A 19,209-nucleotide genomic window follows, 5' to 3' on the forward strand; every position below is an offset into this window, starting at 1 on the left:
ATTGAATTTATTCAGACCATCCACTTCCACAACAACAGATGGAAGTTTGTTCCAACAATCAACCACCTGCTGGCTGAAGAAAAACTTCCACACATCTATCCTGCAACCATCCTTTCTTAACTTAAATTTATGCCCTCTCACATGTGTAGTCTCAGAAAGAGGAAGAATGCCATCAACATTTAGTTTACTCAATCCATTCAAGGCCTTAAACACATCAATCAGATCTCCCCATAAGTGCCTAGTCTCCAGATGCTGCAATTTGCAGAACTGAATCTTTCTTGGTAAAAGTATCCTTTTTTCCCCTTCACGAATCTGGTTGCCTGCACCCATTCCATCTGGTTGTCTGCACCCATTCCATCATATCTATGGCCTTCCTAAAGTGAAAACTCCAGATCTGTATACAGTACTTAAGATGTGGCCTAACCATGGCCTTATACAAGGGGATAATCACCTCCTTATCCCTGCTAGCAAAGTTTCTGTATATCATTGACAAAACCCCATGAGCTGTGCTGGCAGCCTGTCTGCACTGCTCGCAGAATTTCATATCTGGCTGCACAATTACCCCCAGGTCTCTTTCATTCTCCGCTACCCTGAATGTAGCCACACAGTTGGTATATTAATCTGGGATTCATCATCATCAGCCATTTTCAATCCACTTCAGGATGAAGGCCTCTCCAGCAACTTTCCAGTTCCTTCTGTTTTGTGCAATGGTCATCCATTTACTACCCACAAACTCATGAATTTCATCTGTCCATCTCCATTGTTGTCTTCCATGTTTTCTTCTAGCTCCTCTTGGTACCATTCTGTCATTTTCTTAGTCCATCTGTCATCATGTCTTCAAGCTATGTGTCCTGCCAAGACCATTTTAGTTCTTTAGTTTTGATAAGAATGTCCTTTACTTGAGTTTGCTGCCTAATCAATTTGCTGCCTAATCGATCAATTCGGCCCTGGAGGGATTGTGCAAGGCTCAAGGGGTAGAATTTTTTTCAGCCTGGACTGTACTTGTTAACAGGAGAGATTGCTTCTACAGGGATGGGATACACTTAAATAGAAAGGGTGCAAGAATTTTTGCTGATGCTGTCGAGGCAGTGTTAGGTGGGTCGGAAAACTGCTAGTTGGGGGGGGGATACAAGGACTAATAGATTAACAGTAGCCACTGGCAGAGGTGGAAGTGATTCTTGCACTGCTTCTATTCAAATGAGCAGAAGTCTGAAAAACAAGATGCAGGATATTTCAGAGACTGCTGGTAGTCATTGCGTTACAAGTAAACACATGGGTTGTGTTAGGGTAGCTAAGAATAGAAACAGGTGCATGTATACCTGCGTGTACACCAATGCTAGGAGTTTGGTAAATAAATTTGATGAATTTGAGGTATTGCTCAAAACATCAAAGGCAGATATTGTTGGGATATCAGAGACGTGGTGTCACGCAGATATAAGTAATGCGGAACTGGAATTTGGGGAATACAATGTATATAGAAAGGATAGACAGGACAGGAGGGGAGGAGGGGTTATGCTATTAATTAAGAAACACATAAAGTCAAAGGAAGTGAAGCCAGTTGACATCGATGGACAGGGCAGTGTCGAGTCAGTTTGGTGTGACATAAGCATAGGGAAATCAAAATTGAGAGTAGGAGTGTGCTATAGGCCTAATGACTCTGATGAGTATAATAATATATTGTACAGGGAAATAGAGTGGGCCAGTAAATCAGAGAGTCTTATAATGGGGGATTTTAATTTCCCAGATATTGACTGGAATTTGTGGGTTGGTCACTCGCACACTAGCAAGGCTTTTGTGGATTTATTGGATGATTGTTTTCTACATCAGCATGTTCGTGAGGCAACAAGAGGGAGCAATACTCTTGATCTGATTATCAGTAGTGATTCTTCATGCATTAAGAATCTGCAGATAAATGAACCACTAGGTGGCAGTGATCACAGTGTGTTGAAGTGGGATTTACTCAAGGAGGTAACTACCATCAGAGGTAAAGGGAAGGGTTTTTGTTTTCGTAAAGGCGACTATGATGGTCTGAGACAGTATTTAAATTCTATACAGTGGGACCAACTGATGATGTTACCAACAGCAAACTCAAAATGGGAAGCATTCAAGGAACTAACCTTGGTGGCTACCAGGCTTTACATACCGACTAAGAAATATTCTTCAAGGTTTAGGCCTAAATGGTTGTCAGATGGACTAATGAGACATGTGGCAGAGAAGAAAAATGCATGGGATACATACAAATTAATGGGTGACATGGAAGCCTATGATAGATATAAGTTGGTCTGTAACCAAGTCACAAAGGAGATTAGGCAGGCAAAGGCAGACTACGAAAAATCCTTGGCAAAGGATGCAAAGAAAAACAGAAAGGAGTTCTTTACATACTTGAACTCGAGAAGGAAAGGGATGAATCAGATTGGTCCACTGGATATTGATGGTTCAACAGTTGAGGATCCTGCTCAGGTGGCTAACAATCTAAACGAGTATTTTGCATCTACATTCACGCATGAGGAGTTATTCAGGAAGGAGAATGATGTAGGTAAAGTAAACATTGGCAGTGAGCTGGATGATTTTGTAATAACTGAGAGGAAAGTGGAGGAGAGATTGTTGAGGATAAACATAAAAAAGGCACCTGGGGTGGATGGGATCTATCCAGTTATATTAAAGGAGGCAGCAAAGGAAGTATGCAAACCCCTAGCCATAATTATGAGAGCTTCTTTGGACTCAGGGGAGGTACCCATAGACTGGAGATGTGCAAATGTAACCCCAATTCACAAAGGAGGATCAAAGGCTGACACAAGTAATTATAGACCTGTTAGTTTAACTTCTGTTGCAGGTAAATTAATGGAGGCACTGGTTAAAGAAGCACTGCAGGATCATCTAGACAAGAATTCAGTTATAGCTCAGACGCAGCATGGTTTTGTTAAGGGCAGGTCTTGCCTGACCAATTTGATTGGATACTATGATGTAGTCACAAAAGAACTGGATGCAGGGAATAACTTTGATATTATATATTTGGATCTTAGAAAGGCTTTTGATACTGTTGCACATGGAAGACTGCTGCACAAATTGGAGCAGTGTGGCATTGGAGGCAAATTGCTGCTATGGATAAGGGGATGGTTGAGTGGCAGAAGACAGAGAGTGGTAATCAATGGACACTGCTCAACGTGGACTAATGTTATTAGTGGAGTTCCTCAAGGTTCAGTGTTGGGTCCATTGTTGTTTTCGGTGTTTATGAATGATATTGATGATGGGATATCAAGTTTAATGTCTAAGTTTGCAGATGATACAAAGGTTGGCAGGGTCGTTAAGGACACTACTGACGCTATGCTGCTGCAACAGGATCTGGAAAGGTTGAACAGATGGGCTGAGAGGTGGCAAATGAAGTTTAACATTGACAAATGTAAAGTACTACATATGGGTAACAGTAACCCCAGAGCAATGTATCAACTCTGCGGTACTACACTGACAGTGGTGGAGAATGAAAAGGACCTGGGGGTAATTGTGCAGGCAGATATGAAGTTCTCTGAGCAGTGCAGACGAGCTGCAAGAGTAGCTCATGGTGTCTTGTCAATGATATACAGGAATTTTTCTAGCAGGGATAAGGAGGTGATTATTCCCTTGTATAAGGCAATGGTTAGGCCACATCTTGAGTACTGTATACAGGTCTGGAGGCCTCATTTCAAGAAGGATGTAGAGCTGCTGGAACGGGTACAGAGAAGGGCAACAAGATTAGTAAATGGAACAAAGGGTTGCTCTTACGAAGAAAGGCTTAAGTTTTGCAAATTACAGAGTCTGGAGACTAGGCACCGGCGAGGTGATCTGATAGAGGTGTATAAGGCTTTGAATGGTTTGAGCATGCTCAATGCCAATGTGATTCTTCATCTTTCTCAGAATAATCACCTCAGAGGGCATAAACTCAAATTGAGGAAGGACGGATGTCGGATAGATGTGCGGAAATTTGCCTTTGGCCAGCGGGTGGTTGGTTGGTGGAACCGACTTCCATCACTTGTTGTTGAAGTTGATAGCCTAAACAAATTTAAAGCTCAACTGGACAGGTATTTCGAATGAACAGAGGGGTGAAATGGGAGAGGGTTTTTTTTTTTTTTTTGGCTGATGCTGAATAAGCTTTCTTTCTTGCATGATATGCCTCTACTAATGCTAATTAATGCTAATCCATGTGTTTCTCTTCTTATTAACAGTATGATTCCCAGTATAATTCATTCCATTCTTCGCTGTGTAGGTTTCACTTCCATAAGTCATGGTGGAGAGTATACATTTGTTCATTATTTTACATTTCAGACAAATTGGGATATTGCTCCTCAGTATGTGACTATATTTCCTGAATGCTATCCATCCAAAATTTATTTTTCTCTTGACTTCCAGCCATTTATCATTATTACAGCTAATGACTTATTCCAGATAAGTATATGACTCCACCTTTTCAATTACTGCTCCTTCAATCATTATATCCCTTTCTGTGGCATACTTGTTCATCATTACTTTTGTTTTAGCCATATTCATCTTTAGTCTAAAATCCTTACTAACTGTGCATACTTGATTAAGATTTTCCTCTTAATTCTTTGGGATCGTGGCTTATGACCACAATGTCATCTGCAAATCGTAAATGGTTTAGGTACTCTCCATTCACTTTGACTACTTTCTGCGACCAGTCTAATCTTCTGAAAGCTTCCTCAAGGGCAGCAGTAAACAACTTCGGAGATATTGTGTCTTCTTGTCGAACTCCTTTCTCAATTTTAAATTTACTACTGTCTTTGTCTAGTCTAATAAAGGAGGTAACATTCTCTTATATTTTCTTCAAAATCATAATATATGGGGTATCTATGCCTTATCTTTCCAGTGCCCGAAACATTGCCTTATGCTGTATGGAGTCAAATGCCCTTTCATAATACAGAAATGCTAGGCATAATGGTGTTTTATATTCATTTGCTTTCTCCATTAGCTGTAACATTACGTGAAGGTGATCCATAGTTGAGAATCCTGTCCTAAAACCAGCTTGCTCTTTCGGTTGATTCTCATCAAGTATTCTTTCTAATCTTTTAGTAATGACCCTTGTAAACAACTTGTAGGATGTGGGATAACAAGCTAATTTGTCTATAATTTCCAATTTCTGATTTATCTCCTTTCTTATGCAGCAAAACTATGATTGCATTATTCCACTTCTTAGGCATCACACCTTTTCTAATGCATTTTGTGAAGAGTCTTGCCAGTTTTTGTGTCATATCTCTTCCTCCCAATGTTAATAATTCTACAGTAACTTCATCTTCCCCCAGGACTTTCTGATTCTTCATTTTCTTCAATGCATGTTCTACCTCATCGGGAAGGATATCAGGTATGTTGTATGTGTTACTAATTTGCGATCCATCTTCCCCACTGCTGGCATCATTCCCTCGCTCCTTGTATAACCCTTTATAGTAGTCTTCTGCTATTTGAATTATGCCTTCTCTGCTATTTATAAGTACACCATCACTGTTCTTCAGTTTCATTATCATTTGTCTTTCTGTATTACTGCTCATGGCTGCTGATTTAAATCTTTTGTTTTCCCTTAATGCTTGTTCTACTTTTCTTGTGTTAAATTTTCTTATGTCCTCTCTGAGTCTCTTTCTAATGGCTTTGCATAACTCAGTATACTCAATTTTCTCCTTGTCAGTGTTTTTCTTGCTCTTCATTTGTCGTCTTTGGTTCATCATGACAAGTGTTTCTTGACTAATTTTTTCTTCTTTGGATTTCTTTTTACTATAGGTTTTTTGGGCTTTATCACTTTCAGAAAGTGTAATATTCCTCATTGATATCTTGGTCCTGAGCAGTCTGCAGAAGCTCAAACTTGTTCTTAAGTTACAGTACATACTGTTTTTTCTCCTCTTCTGTTATCTCAAAGACCTTTGTATTATTTACTCGAGTCAGTTTTTTCCTTTCTTTTCTTACATCTATATCAAGTGTGCATCTTACTATTCTGTGATCACTTCCAACATTTACCTTGTTCAGGACAGTAACATCATTCACAATATATCTTTTGTTAGTGAGGATGAAGCCAGTTTCATTAGTTGTTAATTGGTTTGGGCTCTTCCATGTCCACTTTCCGTTCACCCTTTTCTTGAAAAAAGTGTTCATTACTGACATTCCTCGAGATTCTGCAAATTCCACAAGTCTTTCACCTCTTTCATTCCTTTCACCAATTCCAAAATTTCCTATAGTCCCCTTTCTGTACTGTTTTGTCTCTTTCCAACCTTAGCATCGAAGTCCCCCATAATGATAGTGTAGTGAGTTTTCTGTTCATCTAGAATACTCTCAATTTCGGTGTACACTTCTTCAACCTCTTCATCATCATGGCTTGATGTTGGTGCATAAATCATTATAACCTTTAGTTTATACCTCTTAGAAATCCTGAGTAGTAGTCTTGATACCCTTGGTGATGTACTTTTGAATTCCAAAATGTTGTTTTTTATATCTTTATGGACCAGAAAGCCAACTCCACCTTCACTGTTTCCATTGGTGTACAGCAGATTTCCTCTTATAAACTTATAAGTGATTCATTTCTTCTTCTTGTTTCAGCCAACCAATGATATTCCAATTCACATTTTCCAGCTCTAATATCCTGTCTTCACAGATGAGCAATCTTACGTTGTAACAGGCCAAGTTCAGCTTCCGTGCATGGCGGCCTGGTCATACCCAGAGATTCTTAGCACCCTCTGCTTCCACTCTGGGATTACTGCTACCCATACGCAGTAACTTGCATTTGTCAATGTTAAACTTCAACTGCCATTTTTCTACCAATGAACTAATTTTCCTAGGTCTTGTTCAGCCTGGGTCTGTTTCCTAGTTCTAGTTCAGCCTGTTTACTGTCATTAGCTACACTGCCAACTTTTGTATCATCTGCAAACTTAGACATTAAGCTGATATACCCTTATCAGTATCATTAATAAATATTTTAAACGACAATGGGCCCAGCACTGAATCCCAGGGAACTCCACTAATAACATTAGTCCAAGAAAAGGAGCAGTTCCCATTGATAACCACTCTTTGTCTTCTCCCACTCAACTATCCCTTTATCTGTTGCAGTAACTTGCTCTTAATGCCACACTGCTCCAATTTGTACACCAATGTTTTATGTTTAATGATATCAAAAGCCTTCCTGAAATTTAAGTATATGAAAGTAAAATAATTTTTTTCATCTAGTTTCTTGGTGACTGCATCATAATATCCAATCAGATTGGTCAGACAAGACTGCTTAACAAATCCATGCTGTGAGTGCAGTATAATTTCATTCTTGTCTGGATGATCAGTGACTTTCTGGGAACAGATGTTAAACTAACAGGTCTATATGTATTCATGTCACCTTTTGATCCTCCTTTGTAAATTTTATGTTTTTTCAGTTTTTTTAATTAAGGTTACAAATTCATGTAAAAATTTATTCTTTAATCTTTGTAAACTGTTAAGGATGTGAATTTCTAAACAGTTCATAAACTTTTCTGCATTCATCAAACACCATTGCAATTATTTTGCTGTATAACGGTACTTATGGATTATGAGGGTTCTTGAATCCAACCTACAGCACCTTCCAAGTGAAAACAGGGATTATGGACTTTGTACAAGGAGCCATAGCAGTTGATGTCAGTCACCTACAGATGACAAATTTCTTAATAAATATAAAAAAAATAATAATAGTAAAGAGTTTCAGTCTTTTAAAACTGAACATATCCAAATTCTCTGTCTGTAGCTGCAGTTGCAGGGAGGGAAAGGGAGAGGAGTGAATAAAGATGTCAAATTTAACAGTAATATACTATCAACATTAACAATACAATTTGTTTTTAATAGTATTCACAGCAACAGTGAAAAATCAGTTCAGTTCTGTTGGTTGTACATGACATTAAAAAGTACAACTGATTTTAATAGCATTCACAATAAATGTGCAAAATTTCCTCAATTCTTTTGTCTGGGCATGGCAATATAAATAATGTAATAAACTTTCAAAATAATTTCTGTACAGTAATAGATTTTCTTAACAAAAATTGTCATAGTAGTTTATTGTATGCATAAAATAAACTTTGTAAAGAATGAATACATTCAATTAAAAAGGGAACTATTTTGCAAAGAACTTAGAGCTTAACATTAACCAGAACTCATTTTGGACAATATTGCACCATACTAAACTTGAGGTACATTTTTAGGCTGCTTCTGCAATGAAGCCTTTGTAATGGAAACTAAATTATTGATTATATAAATTTTAAATATATTTGTATTTATTTAATTGTATTATTACAATTAATACAATTTGTATTTAATCGTATTATTTGTATTTATTTTCTAACTTATTAACATAAGTTAGATATCTAATAATATTTAAAATAAAAAATGTCTAATAATATTTTTTTGCTTTCCTAACTTATGTTAATAAGTCAGGAAAGCAAAAGCAAAGCATTTTTTTGCACTGAACACCAAAATCAAGCACAATAAGTTATTAGACATATACACTGATTAGATTTGATTAGATTAGACATACACTGACTGATCAGACTCAACCAATCTGATAGGTTACTATGATGCAGTGACCAAGGAACTGAATGCAAAAAATAATTTTGATATTATATACTTGGATTTCAGGAAGGCTTTTGGTACTGTTGGACATCATTTTATTAGTGTTATTAATCCCCCAGGATTCCACTAATAACATTAGTGGAGTCCCTCAGGATTCAGTGCTGAACCCATTGTTGTTTTCAATATTTATCAGTGATATTGATGAAGAAGATATATCAGGCTTAATGTCTGAGTTTGCAGATGATACAAAGGTTGGCGAGGTGGTTAATGACAGTCATCAGGGTGAGCTTTATTATTTTTTTTTTATGAAAACCCCAAACACAAGAGGTATTAGAACCTATAGTATTTAGTACCTAGTAAGAGTCTCAGCTAGAAAGTGGAACCTGGTGCACCTCCACGTGGCCAAGGTTGGGAGTCAGGAGGCAGGGGACCAGGTGTCCCCTGGCTGCGAAGTCACCAGGTTCCGTCACTCAACACTCAACATAACAAGATACATACTTACTCACCTACATATATACACTTACAGGCCTGGCCTTTGCCTTTTCAGATGCTACAGTGGCATATAGGGGAAACCCTGGAGACCGCAATTAAAACAAACTCACCTTGACCTTGAGTACTTAATACTGTGCTTGTGTTGGAGGTGGAGAAGATGAAAGAAGATATTTGTTGACATTAGACTTGAACTTCTGTAGACTGTAATTTTCAGAAAATATGTATGAAGGAAGGTTGTCCCAGAAAACGGCAGTGGAATGAATAAACAAGGAAGATGAAAATTGGTTCTGTGAGTTTGAAGTTGGACGTTAAATAGATGTTGGCTGGTGGCGGCACATGTTTGGACTGTTTTGAAAGAGAGAGCAGGAAGTATAGAAGCCAATTAAGAAGAACAGTGCCCTTGGAAATATCTGTAGAAAAGGCATTCAGCATAAACAGTACATCTATGAGACAGAGAATGGAGAGACTCTGTTAGAAATGAGTCATTAATTAACCTAACTACCCTCTTCTGAATGGAATCTAGGAGCCTGAGAGAGGTTTTGGGGGCACCACCCCAGATGTGGGAACAATATTCCATGGTAGGGCGGATTTGCAATTTGTACAGAGTGAACAGTTGTTTGGAAGAAAAGTAACGCCGAGAGCGAAAGAGAAAACCAGGTTTTTTTGAATGCAGAGGAAATAATATTTGTAATCTGCCTGTGCCAGGAGAGATTAGAAGTCAGGGCAATTCCTAAAAGAGATATATCAACTTGCCTTGAAATCGGAGTGTCACCAAAGATAAGCATAGGAGCAAAAGAATCCTTTTTGCGAGATATAAGACAGGACTGAGTTTTAGAAGGATTGAAATCAACTAAGTTGTCTTTACCCTCACTGGAGAAATACCTGGAGATCGTCATTTAAGGAATTGGTAGCAGATATTCAAGATGTTGAAGTTGATTGGACAGTGCAAGGTTTCTCAAACTGGAAAGTGGAATGTAATGTGCTATCATCAGCAAAACTATGGATAGGATTTCCGGTCAATGGAAGAAGGTGATTAGGCTAAGGTAAAGAAAGCCTGCACGAGAACGACAAGAAACGTCGGATAACTTACGCAGAAAATTAGTTTCCCGACACCGGACTCTAGCTCTACTCACTCAGTAAACAGACAGTAGGTGTTATCAGTCTGGAGCAGGAATCGAGAAGGATATATTGATTGACAGGCAGGCGTGGCAAACGATGAAATGATTGGTGGTGGGCGCGACAGATGACAAGTTACTGTGTAGTCATTGGTTGGCATTATGATGCATATTTACCAGTAAAGAACAGTGCATAATAGTTTGGTAGTGAATGGTGAACAGGTAATAGTAGCAATGTATCTTTTGAAGATGAAAGAAATTTGTAAGGAAAATAAAACGTTGCTTGATTTTTTGATGAAAACTAAATTGATAAGACCGAAATTGTACTGTTTTAAGTGCAATGATTATTTTCAACTAACTGAATCATGAACAAAGTCATGTGGAAAGTTGTGGTGTTGTAAAAAATTTTCTCTGCAAGTTTCTTTATTGAAACATAGTTTTATGGAAAATACAAAATTTTCATTGAAAAAGATAATGTACATTATATACTTTTGGTCAACATACACGCCAGTAACTATGACAGCATTCCATCTGGAGATTTCGAAAGTGAGAGCAATTAAGTTTTATAAGAAACTAAGAAATATTTGCGAATTGCAGTTGATAAAAAAACCCCATTAAGTTGGGTGGATTGGGGGAAAATTGTAGAAGCAGACGAAACTGTATTGGTAAAACCAAAACATCACACAGGACGAAATTTAACTGCTAAGAAGAAATGGACGTTTGGTGTGTTTGAAAGAGAATCTAAATTCATCATCACGAAATTGATAAAAAATCGGAAAGCAAAAACTCTTTTGCTCATTATTAGAAAAATAGTGAAGAAAAATACTACCATCATAACAGATGAATGGCGTGCATATAGCCGTATTACAGCCTTAGAAAAAAAAGAATTACAAACATTTAACGGTGAAACACAAGGAACATTTTGTAGATCCACATACAGGAGCACATACAAATAATATCGAAGCTCGGTGGAAGAAACTAAAAAGTGTAACTAAAAGAGTAAATGGCAGCTGTAAACATATGTTGATGGGTCACATTAATGAATATATGTGGCATCAAATTTATGGGAAAAATCATGAAGATACTTTTCACAATATTGTTACTCAAATTGCGAATAGCTATTCAGGTCCAACTGTATGATTTGTACTCATGAATTTTTTTTTCTGAGAAAGTTTTGTTCCGTTCATTTTTATGTTCTTCATTGTGTTTTTTTTTTTTTCTCATTAAAAGCAGATTTTTGGAGTTGATGAGGGTTTTTACTGTATTATTGATTTAGGTTTGATTACAAAAAAAGGAAAAGGTTTCTTTGTTTTTCGCTGCATTTCATAACATGAGCTTCAATGGTAGGTTAGGAAATAAATGAAAAGGTTTCCTTGTATTTCGCGACCTGAACTTAAATGTTAGGTTGAAAAATAATAGAAAAAGAAAGATTCTTTATATATATATATACTGAATAGCTATTAAGGTGCTGATTGACGTTATGATACGTGTGTCTTTAAAAATAAGAGTACAGTAATAAAAAATTAATATTTTGTTAATAAACAATTTGTGCTAGTCCACCCATGATTCTAAAGAAAAACGGTTAGGTTACCCCCCTCCATTTCGGGAGAGGTTCAAGCTCCCGTGGGATTCAAGTCGAGGTAACCTGGCCATTTTTCACCATTAGGGCATATTATTGAACAAGAAAATAAAGTACAGTCATAAAAAATTTATTTTTTTTATGAATGTATTTCTAAATATGAGTGATTCTAAATAAAAAAGGTTATGTTGCCCCCTCCACTTTGGGAGAAGTTCAAGCTTCCATGAGATTCAAGTCGAGGTAACCTGACCTTTTTTCACCATTACGAAATACTGTAATGGTGAAAAAAAGGTTAGGGCGTGTGCAATTAGGACAAGTTACCATTAGTGCTGCTAAAGTGATACTAAACAGATGTTATCGTGTGTTGTGTTCGCACACCAATCAGCACACCATTTGCCACGCCTATCTGTCAATCAATATATCGTTCTCGACTTTGCTCCAGACCGATAACACCTACTGTCTGTTTACAGAGTGAGCAGTACTAGAGTGCCGTATTGAGAAACTAATTTTCCACATAAGTTATCTGACATTTCTTGTGCAAGTTTTCTTTACCTTCACCGGAGATTAATATGGGCGCCTCCGTAGCCAGGTGGGAAAGAGCAGCAGTGCGTAGCACACGCTTCTTGAATAGACCGGGGTTCGAGCCCGTCACCACCAAATACGGAGGATGCGGAAAAGTCAAGGGAATGACCACCGCATTTTCCCGGAGCAATATGGCCTTAGTTGCTAATGCTCCTAAAAACCAAATAACAAACAAACAAACAATTTCTTTACCTTCACCGGAGATTAATATATAAGCGGAAAATAGTCAGGGAAAGAACTGAACCTTGGGAGACACCAGCATTAGTGGAGAAGTTAGAAGACAGAGAGCTATTTACCCTCACCCTCAAAGAGTGGTCAGAGAGAAAACTGGATAACCAGTTACAAAAAAACAGTTGGCAAACCATAAGATGGAAGCTTGTTAAGAAGACCTTTATGCTAAACATGATTGAAAGCCTTTGAGATGTCTTGTGCTTGTGTTTCATTGAATTTTTCCATTGAATTTGTCCATAAATGGACAACACAAGCCAGAATTTCACCAGTGGATCGACACTAATGGAATCCATTCTGGAGATCGTTGATCAGACAGAAGGTTTCTAGATAGTTTCCAAGCAGAAGGAAAAACACCTTTGGAATAAGAAAGTGAAAAAAAGCGACAAAGAACAGGAGTAAATTCAGGAGCACAGGTTTTGAGAACAAGTGGAGAAATACCATCAGGATCTGGAGCTTTCTTAGCAGCAAGATTCGTCAGAATCCTTCTGACATCCTTTTGATGGAAGGCCACAGGAGGCATTGAATGGAGCGTGTTGGGAATGCTGGCAGGTGTTTTACCAAGATCATTAATACATAAGTTGGAAGAAAAATGGGATGCTAGCAGGTCAGCTTTATCCTTGGCTGAAGTGACAATAGAACCATCTGGTTTTGACAGAGGTGGGAGCAGAGATGGGAAAAAGTTGCAGCCAATAGCTTTGGCAAGAGACCATAATGCTCGGCTACCATTAGGGCAAGAAGCAAGTTTTCTGCTCTTAGCCTATTCAAAATCTAGTTTGGACTGATTAATAACCACTTTACAATTGTTGCGAGCTTTGGTGTAAGCAGAAAATGAAACTGAAGAATTGGAAACAAGCCAATTATGATAAGCAACATTCTTCTCTTGAACAGCCTTAGCACATTTATTGGAAAGCCAATGTTTAGATAAAGGACGAAATTTTAAAGTGGAGTGTGGAATAAAGGATTCCATTCCTACAAGAATAATTTCACTGACACGATGTGAGCAAACATTGACAGAAGAAGTTTTGAAACAGTAATCCAACCAAGGAAAAGAAGAAAAGAAATCTCGCAGATCATCCCATTTTGCTTTCTTTTAATGCCAAACAACATGAGGTTGGGAATAGCCATGAGATAAAGGCTCCATTGGAGAAGAGACAATCACCGATCTGAGGTGCCTAAAGGATCACTCACTTCACCCGTGTACTTAGTAGGGTTGTTTGTGAGAAAAAAATCAACCATGTTGGCTGTATGGTTAGGATTGTCCAGTATTCTGGTAGGTAAATGAACAATCTGTGCAAGGTCATTAGTAATTGCAAAAGCCACAGCATCTCCACCAGCTGAATCTGCACGACTAGAGAATGGAAGCCAGCTGGAGTTGTGAACATTAAAATCACCAAAGAAAATTACCTCACTGTTAGGAAAGTTGGTCTGGAGAAAGTCAAGTTGCAAAGAGAGGAAACCAAAGAGATGCAAGTGATTAGTGGAGTTGGGAGAACGGTAGAGACAACAGATGAATTTGACAGAATGAGGCAGAGAGATTTTAAGCCAGAGAAGATTGAAAAGAGGAGATTCCAAATTGCCAAATCTCTGACAGGGAATATTAGCATTAGCATTAGCATTAGTAGAGACATTTGATGCAAGAAAGCAAGCTTATGCAGCATCAGCCAAAAAAAAAAAAAAAAAAAAACCCACTTCCACTTCACCTCTCTGTTCGTTCAAAATACCTGTCCAGCTGAGCCTTAAACTTATTTAGGCTATCAACTTCCACGACAAGGGATGGAAGTCTGTTCCACCAACCAACCACCCGCTGGCTAAAGGCAAATTTCCGCACGTCTCCTACATCTGTCTTTCCTCAATTTGAATTTATGCCCTCTCAGTTGATTATTCTGAGCGACAGGAAGAATCCCATCAGCATTGAGCATGCTCAAACCATTCAAGGCTTTATACACCTCTATCAGATCACCTCGCTGGTGCCTAGTCTCCAGACACTGTAATTTGCAAAACTTAAGCCTTTCTTCGTAAGAGCACCCCTTTGTTCCATTCACTAATCTTGTTGCCCTTCTCTGTACTCGTTCCAGCAGCTCTACATCCTTCTTGAAATGAGGCCTCCAGACCTGTATACAGTACTCTAGGTGTGGCCTGATCATTGCCTTATACAAGGGAATAATCACCTCCTTATCCCTGCTAGAAAAATTCCTATATATCATTGACAATACACCATGAGCTACTCTTGCAGCCCGTCTGCACTGCTCAGAGACTTCATATCTGCCTGCACAACCACCCCCAGGTCCCTTTCATTCTCTACCACTGTCAGTGTAGTACCACAGAGTTGATACGTTGCTTTGGGGTTGCTGTTTCCCATGTGTAGTACTTTACATTTGTCAATGTTAAACTTCATTTGCCACCTCTCAGCCCATCTGCTCAACCTTTCCAGATCCTGTTGCAGCAGTATAGTGTCAGTAGTGTCCTTGACAACCCTGCCTACCTTTGTATCGTCTGCAAACTTCGACATTAAGCTTGATATACCATCATCAATATCATTTATGAATACAGAAAACAATAATGGACCCAACACTGAGCCCTGAGGGACTCCACTAATAACATTAGTCCACGACGAGCAGTGTCCATTGATTACCACTCTCTGTCTTCTCCCCCTCAGCCACCCCTTTATCCACAGCAGCAATTTGCCTCCAATGTCACACTGCTCCAATTTGTGCAGCAGTCTTCCATGTGCAACAGTATCAAAAGCCTTTCTAAGATCCAAGTATATAATATCAAAGTTATTTCCTGCATCCAGTTCCTTTGTGACTGCATCATAGTATCCAATCAAATTGGTCAGGCAAGACTTCCCCTTAACAAAACCATGCTGTGTCCGAGCTATAACTGAAGTCTTGTCTAAATGATCCTGCAGTGCTTCTTTAACTAGTGCCTCCATTAATTTTCCTGGAACAGAAGTTAAACTCACAGGTCTATAATTACTTGTGTCAGCCTTTGATCTTCCTTTGTGAATTGGGGTCACATTTGCACATCTCCAGTCTGTGGGTACCTCCCTTGAGTCCAAGGAAGCTCTCATAATTATGGCTAAGGGTTTGCTTACTTCCTCTGCTGCCTCCTTTAATATAACTGGATAGATCCCATCCACCCCGGGTGCCTTTCTTGTGTTTATCTTCAACAATTTCTCCTCCACTTTACTCTCAGTTATTACAAGATTCTCTAGCTTACTGCTAGAGTTGAATACGCTTCTGGCTTTCCCCTCGCTAAATAACTCCTCATGTGTGAATGTCGATGCAAAATATTCATTTAGTTTGTTAGCTACCTGAGCAGGATCATCAACAGTTGACCCATCGATATCAAGTGGACCAATCTGATTCATCCCCTTCCTTCCAGAGTTTACATAAGTAAAGAACTCTTTGCTGTTTTTCTTTGCATCCCTTGCCAAAGATTTCTCGTAATCTGCCTTTGCCTGCCTAACCTCCTTTGTAACTTGGTTACAGATCAACTTGTATCTATCATAGGCTTCTGTGTCATGTTAATTTGTATGTATCTCATGCATGTTTGTTCTCTTCCATATGCCTCATCAGTTCATCTGACATCCTATTGGAATGGACATATGCACAAGTATCACCTTTGAGGCGAAAGGAATCATGCAGCGAATAATTTGAGCAACTGAGATGAACAGTGCTTGAATCAACTAATAACTGAGGTTCTGTCAGAAAAAGTACATGGTGTTTGGGAGACTGTAAGTGGAAATGGACATCATTGAAATTAAAACTGAGACCACGTATATTTGTGAAATGAACTAGGAAGTGTTTTGGAGGTTTAGATCTTTCTGCAGATAAGTTTGCTCTGTTAGTTTGACAGTTCATGGTGTACTCAAAAGTAAGAAAAAGTTGACGAGAGAGGGACATGCTATATGAAGTAATGAAATTTTTGGATATGGCATACACATGATAAAAATATACCCAGATCCTTGACATAACATGGCCTGGACAATGCCCCTCGTATACACACTACTTGGACTCCCTGCAGTCACTATCTGGCAGAGTAGAGGCAGCAAGATTATACACTAGCTGATCCGGAAGCCTCCTGGAGAGTTACTAATAAGTTCGATCCAGTGTACTAACTAGCGGCTGGCCTGAGAACACCGTTTTAGAGGTGTACCATTGAAATGTAAGGAAGTTTTGATCTCGGCATGGTTTTAATCATAATGGAAGAGATGGGGAAGGGTTCACCGGAACTTGGCTCTGGAGACTAAACATGGGTTCCACCACTTCAAGCCTCCAATAAGCAAAGTTGTGGTATTGCACCGGTTGATGAGAGTCATCTACCACCTAGTATTGCCTGGTAACACAGAGGGGTGGCATTCCTCCATGTGGTGTGGGTGCCACACCTCAACCCCTGCTTATGTTGGTTCACATCTGGGAGGCCACCCACAGTGTGCTTGCGCATGGAGGTTATACCCAGGATTACTAACAATCCCATCATTGTGAAGGTGCAAGCAGAGGATTTGGCTGTCACAGACTGTCTAGACTTTGCCGAAATTGGGTCCATTTTACTTGCGCGTCACCCGAATATCAGTTCCATCAGCGTTTTAGACTCCCAGGTAGTAAGCACAGCTTGGCTGGCATATCTGAGAGTATGTCTGCGACAACCTCAATGACCTCAAAGAGCTACTGCAACAAGATTGATTGGCGCCTCTGTAGCCAGGTGGGAAGGAGCAGCAGTGCGTAGCACACGCTTCTTGATTAGACCGGGGTTCGAGCCCATCACCACCAAATACGGAGGATGTGGAAAGGTCAGGGAATGACCACCGCATATTCCTGGAGCAATATGGCTCTGGAGACTAAACATGGGTTCCACCACTTCAAGCCTCCAATAAGCAAAGTTGTGGTATTGCACCGGTTGATGAGAGTCATCTACCACCTAGTATTGCCTGGTAACACAGAGGGGTGGCATTCCTCCATGTGGTGTGGGTGCCACACCTCAACCCCTGCTTATGTTGGTTCACATCTGGGTGGCCACCCACAGTGTGCTTGCGCATGGAGGTTATACCCAGGATTACTAACAGTCCCATTATTGTGAAGGTGCAAGCAGAGGATTTGGCTGTCACAGACCGTCCAGACTTTGCCGAAATTGGGTCCATTTGACTTGCGTGTCACCCGAATATCAGTTCCATCAGCGTTTTAGACTCCCAGGTAGTAAGCACAGCTTGGCTGGCATATCTGAGAGTATGTCTGCGACAACCTCAATGACCTCAAGGAGCTACTGCAACAAGATTGATTGGCGCCTCCGTAGCCAGGTGGGAAGGAGCAGCACACGCTTCTTGATTAGACCGGGGTTCGAGCCCACCACCACCAAATACGGAGGATGCGGAAAGGTCAGGGAATGACCACCGCATATTCCTGGAGCAATATGGCCTTAGTTGCTAATGCTTCTAAAAAACAAATAATAACAATAATAGCAACAAGATTGAAAAATTGGGTTGATAGGCAGTTTAACATTGACAAATTCAAGTTACTGCATATGGGTAGCAGTAATCCCAGATTAATATACCAACTGTGTGGCTACACTCAGGGTAGTGGAGAATGAAAAAAATCTGGGGATAATTGTGCAGTCAGACATGAAATTCTGTGGGCAGTGCAGACAGGCTGTCAGCACAGCTCATGGGGTTTTGTCAATGATATACAGAAACTTTGCTAGCAGGGATAAGAAGATGATTAATTCTTTGTATAAGGCCATGGTTACACCGCATCTTGGATACTGTATACAGGTCTGGAGGCCTCACTTTAGGAAGGATGTATATCTGCTGGGACAGGTGCAGAGAAGGAAAACTAGACTGGTGATGGGAACAAAAGGGTGTTCTTATCTAGAAAGGCTTCACTTCTGCAAATTGCAGCATCTGGAGACTAGGCACCTGCGGGAAGATCTGATTGAGGTGTGTAAAGTCTTGAATGGTTGTGTAAGCTGAACATTAACGGCATTCTTACACTTGCTGAGACTACACACATGAGGGGGCGTAAATTCAAGTTGAGGAAGGATGATTGCAAGATAGATATGTGGAAGTTTATCTTCAGCAAACAGGTGGTCTTTTGTTGGAACAGGCTTCCATCTGTTGTTGTGGAAGTGGATGGGTTAATTCAATGAAGAACTAGACAAATTCTTGGAGGCTATAGATGGGTGAACTGTGTAGGTTTTTTTTTTTTTTTTTTTGGCTGATGCTATATAAGCTGATTTCTTGCATCATTTGCCATTACTACAACTACTACTTCTACACTGAACTACTTCAGTCACATAGTTGATTGTTCAATGCTGTTCCATTTTCACTTACCATTACTTGGAAGCAAGTTATGTATAAAAAAGTTTTGATGAAATTATTAATTTTATGCTAAATTCATGTAACTGGAAGCAATTATTTTAGCTGGTGATTGTAAACTCAGAGAAAAAGTTTCAGGCATACGAGAACATTACTTTGCATGTATTAACAAAAATCATGGCTGTGCACATAGCAAAAAAGCAAACCATGTTTACTATAAAAGTTCATCAATCACAATTTAAATCTTAATCAGTTTTGTAGGACACTTGGGTTGCCCTTTGTTACATACATCACCTTAGATTTTTGCCTGCCCCATGCAGAGTAATGTTGTCCAGCCCTTTTACGAC

General features: G+C 39.3%; 1 protein-coding gene across 2 annotated transcripts in view; it reads left to right on the plus strand.

Moving 5' to 3' along the window:
* LOC150075350 (sushi, von Willebrand factor type A, EGF and pentraxin domain-containing protein 1-like) overlaps positions 1–19,209 on the plus strand; it is a 253,397-nt gene that overhangs the window by 91,418 nt on the left and 142,770 nt on the right. The gene's annotated exons all lie outside the window — the stretch shown is intronic.

The sequence above is a fragment of the Mastigoproctus giganteus genome, chromosome 14 (genome assembly GCF_048544385.1).
Source record: "Mastigoproctus giganteus isolate SK-2022 chromosome 14, ASM4854438v1, whole genome shotgun sequence".
NCBI lineage: Eukaryota > Metazoa > Arthropoda > Arachnida > Uropygi > Thelyphonidae > Mastigoproctus > Mastigoproctus giganteus.